Source organism: Octopus bimaculoides, chromosome 25 (genome assembly GCF_001194135.2).
Source record: "Octopus bimaculoides isolate UCB-OBI-ISO-001 chromosome 25, ASM119413v2, whole genome shotgun sequence".
NCBI lineage: Eukaryota > Metazoa > Mollusca > Cephalopoda > Octopoda > Octopodidae > Octopus > Octopus bimaculoides.
The window spans coordinates 8,672,961-8,678,065 of record NC_069005.1 but is presented as its reverse complement, the minus strand read 5'-3'; positions in this window follow the sequence as shown (position 1 = coordinate 8,678,065).

Below are 5,105 nucleotides of genomic sequence, written 5' to 3'. Positions count from 1 at the left end.
TATATATATATATATATATATATATATATATATATATATATGAATATATACACATATATGACAGGCCATGCTGGAGCACCACCGTAAAAGGTTTTTAGTTTAAGAAATTGACCCTAGGACTTATTCTTTGTAAGCCTACTACTTATTCTGTTGGTCTCTTTTGTGAAGCCAGTAAATTACGGGGAGATAAACACACCAACATCGGTTGTCAAGTGATGGTGGGGGAGGGGAAACACACACACACACAAGTTTATACATACACACACCCATATATATGTATATATGATAGGCTTCTTTCAGTTTCCATCTACCAAAACCACTCACAAAGCATTGGTTAAAAGACACTTGCCCAAGGTACTACGCAGTGAGACTAAATCCGAAACCATGAAGTAACACAGTGAGCTTCGTAACCACACAACAATGCCTACATTTATAAATACTTCCTCAGAGCAATGCCAGCATTACACTATCCTACATCTACAATGCTGCTGTTTGGCTCTAATCTACTACAGTATACTATATTGGTGGCCCCATTATTAAGAAATGTTAAAAGGCCCGTGAATGAATAGTTTCATTTTAAACTCTGATTTGGCCTGGAGTTCAGCATATGGGCATAACCTCTGGCCTTTAATAGTCTTCAGCTGTCAACTCCCCCACCACAATCTGATTGCTAATCTCCACTGTACTCCACCCCACATCTCTAACTTGATAAAGAACTGGGAAGGCTGATGCTTTGTGTGGATATATATATATATATATATATATATATATATACATAGATATGTGTCTGTGTGTCTGTATACAAGTGTATATAAATATGTTATCTGTGTGTGTATGTGTATCATCATTTTAATGTCCACTTTTCCATGGTTGCATGAGTTGCAACACCCACACACATATGTATATATGTATATATATATATATAAACACACACACACATGTATATATATATATATATATATACACACACACACATACACGTGTATATGTATACATACGTGTCTGTGTGTGTAAGTATATATATATATATATATATATATATTCGTGGAGGTCTTCTAACATTGGAATGCATGAATCAATTTACGATACACAAATTAGGGTCAACTCCAAGGATATATATATGAATAGTAAATCAATGCAAGCAGCAGTAAATCAATGTTGTTGTTGTTGTTGTTAGTGGTGGCATGGTGGTGTGGATGGTCATGGTTAGTGGCTGACTGAGGTAGATGTGTGATGGTGTTGGCAGCAGAGCACCACTGTTCAGATTGCTGGCAATGCAGAGAGAGAGAGAGAGAGAGAGAGAAAGAGAGAGAGAGAGAGAGAAAGAGAGAGATGTATATATAAAGGGGGAGACACAAAGAGGTTTATATTAAAGGAGAGAGAAAAAGAGAGGGAGAGAAAGAGATAGTTTTATATAAAGAGTGGGAGAGAGATATAGAAAGTGATAGGTGTGTGTGTGTGTGTATATATATATATATGTGTGTGTGTGTATATATATATATATATATATATATGTGTGTGTGTGTGTGTGTATATATATGTGTGTGTGTGTGTGTGTGTGTGTGTGTGTGTGTGTGTGTATGTATGTATGTATATATATATATTTATATACAGAGAGAGAGAGAGGGGGGATAGGTATAGAAAGAGAGAGAGTGTAAAGACAGACAGTGATTGAAGCAAATGAGCAAATTCCAGTTCAAAGCTACCAATTCTAAAGAAACCCAAAATAAGAAAAATAGATTAAATAAATAGATTAAGCTTTCCAAATTCGATGAATCTCTTCCTGCCCCTTCTCTCTCCTCCTCCCCCCCTCTCTCTCTCTCTCTCTCCCTAAACATAGTCACCATGATTAGCAACTTGATTCAGGATTTTCATGTTAAATGCCAAGTATACACACACACACACACACACATGCTCTCTCTCTCTCTCTTTCACACATACACATGCACTCAAGCATACACATTGCACACTCATGCACACACAAACACGTACCTTACATACAATACTTCCTTCCCCAGGAAGCTTTTCATTATACAAGCTATCCTTTGGATTAGGTTTGTATTCAGAGGTTTATAGTACATTGTAGCATGACATATATATATATATATATGTATACATACAAACACACATACATACATTAAGGCAAGTAACATGGTATTTATATACTATTGACAACAAAATACTTATCAATTTTATCTATTCTCCTGTCTCCCCTTCTCCATCTCTTCGGATTCCTCTTCTCTTATTTTGAAACACGTAGTAATACACATTCTTTTATTTGGCCAATACCACACCAGTATCATTATTTAAATAAATCTAAAAGTGAATGAGGAAACCACTATGTGGTGATTCGATATGCTAAAAATAAAACAAAAAAAAATCACTTGCGATTTATGACCTTGCTATTTTAAAACAAAACAAACAAATACATTAAATAATTGTTTTTTAAACTTTCTTTTAAAGCTAAGACAATACAAGTTGTAAGAAATAATACAAGTCGACGGTACTGTTTGTACTCTTTACATTGCATTTCACTATTTTTAGGTCAGAATCTCTTTAGGAAACCTTGAGGTCTGCTCACAACACACATCTCTGAAGATTTCATGAAGAAGGAATTCAAACCCCAAAATATTAAAACACAGGGTAAAAGATATAAATCATCGACTTCATTGTCTTGGTCATAAAAAAAAAGCATTTTTCTATATCAGACAATGCTTCATGCAAACTATACTACTCTACATTAGATAATGTGATCCTAAATGTACTGTCTCTGGAACAAAAAAGATAATAATAATAAAACACTGGAGGGTCAGAACTAGATGGTCATCTGGTCGTAAAGTCAGCTTGACCAATCTTTTCAATACCCAATATCCTTAGGACATATTTGATTAATTTTTTTTACATCATCATCATTATTGTTTCGTCCACTTTTTCATGCTTGCACTTATTCAGACAGAGTAAAATTTTGTATGGCTGGATGCTATTCCTGTCACCAACACTCACCTGTTTCCAAGCAAGGCAATACTTCCCCACATCTAGACATGTTCTCACTGAATATTGAATATGACTGGCACTGTTCATATGACAGTAACACCCATTTACAACTATCATGAGTTGTCGAGACAAACACTCGTACACACAAACATATGCAGGGTTCCTTTAGTCTCCATCTATCAAATACACTCACAAAGCTTTGGTCAGCCCAAACCAACAGTACTAAACAGTGCCATGCAGTGGAACTGAACCTGAAACACATGACTGGGAATGGAACTTTTTAACCACAAATCCAGATCTCCAATTGAATCAATAGACATTAAAAGATGTAAAAGTTAACTTAATTAATAACTAATACATTTCATTTTTCTCAAACTGAAATACATACAGCACTATGTGGGAACAGATTCAAATGAAAAGAAAATAAACTTCCATTCGAGTAAACAAAAATGTAAATGTAAACTGAGCAACTAGAAATCCTGGCATCAATTTAAATTTCTCATTTCCTCGTTTTAATTATTGTTATACAATCAGTGAAGCATATTTTACGCATATTGAACAATACTTTGGATTTTCAAAGTGTTCCTTTTCCAATCTATTGCAGTTTAACCCTTTAGTATTCAAACTAACTATATCTGGCCAGAATATTCTACCTGTTTTATGTTCAAATTGGCCAGGTCCGATCTCTCACACCTACCCTACAATGTCATTCTACAAATAAGCAATCATGTCATCAAAATAACAAAGCTATGAGGTAATGCATGATTAATTCAAACAATGTGAATAAACAAGTATTGCATTTGACAAAGGGTTAACTGAATGCAAAAGGTTAACTGAATGCAAAAGGTTAACTGAATGCTACACAAACCAGGTTTATACATGAAGTGCTAACAAGGGGTGCCAGTCTGGATTATAATTATACCCTCAAATTTTATATACATATAGACTCGTATATATATGTGTGTATGTATGTTTTTGTGTGTATACACAAAGGTTAGTGATGTTCTGGTAAAGAATTTTTTTTTTTTTTTTTTTAACTTTTTTAAAAATCTTTTTTTATACTTAGTAAAACTGTATCAAGTAATTTTCACAAGGACTTTTAAAAATATGGAGAGAGGGGGTTGGGGAGAGACAGACAAATAGATGGAGAGAGAATGAAAGAGAGAGAAAATCAATCACAATCAAGAAAAATATAGTCCAATAACTTCTTTAATCCTACTTCACAGTTATGACATTAAAAAAAACATGGGACTTTCTTTTGGCCTGCAATCCACAAGTCTGCCTGTGGATTTAGGTGCTTCTGAGATTTTGTCGTGATTGATAAAAAGAAACTGAATACAGATTCGCACAAGTATTGTCATTGCAAATGGAATGAGAACGCAGTTCTTGGTGATATAATCTCTTAAATGTTTATTCTATATATGAAGAATAACAGAGTTCTTGCGGAGGATTTTAAAGACATGGTTAATAGCTTTATTCCGAAAAACAATTTTGATAAAGTGTATATTTTCCCTCTCTTTTGCATCCTCTAAAATGCTATCTCACAGTTCCACTAAGATGAAAAATGTAATTTACGCTATATAGTTATTGGACACTGTAATATCTTCATGCTTGCATAAGGATTAAGGATTTCAAAATACTGTACTTAACAGGCATTTCAACATTATACATACATACATAGACAGACAGACAGACAGATAGATAGATAGATAGATAGATAGATAGATAGATAGATAAATAGATAGATAGATAGATACAATGGCAGTGAGCACTGAAAGACAAGCTTTAAGAAATGCAGTAAATATTATATGAGCTTAACACTTAAAAAGAAGTGAACGAGTCTTGATGTTTCAGATGCTAAACCTTCATTATGAGGAAGATAAACAAGGAAAGCGAAAAAGGAGAATGAATGAGAAAAGGTAGTTGAGAAGAAAGTGTGTGTGTATGTGTGTGAGTGTGTGTGATGGGATTGTATCAATTTTGTACTTCTGGTTTTCTATGGGCGTAGTCCATTTATAATTGTCTCTGAAACACATGTAAAGTTGTTGTAAGTAAATAATTTCAAACCATATTATCCTATCTTCTCTCTCTCTCTCTCTCTCTCTCTCTCT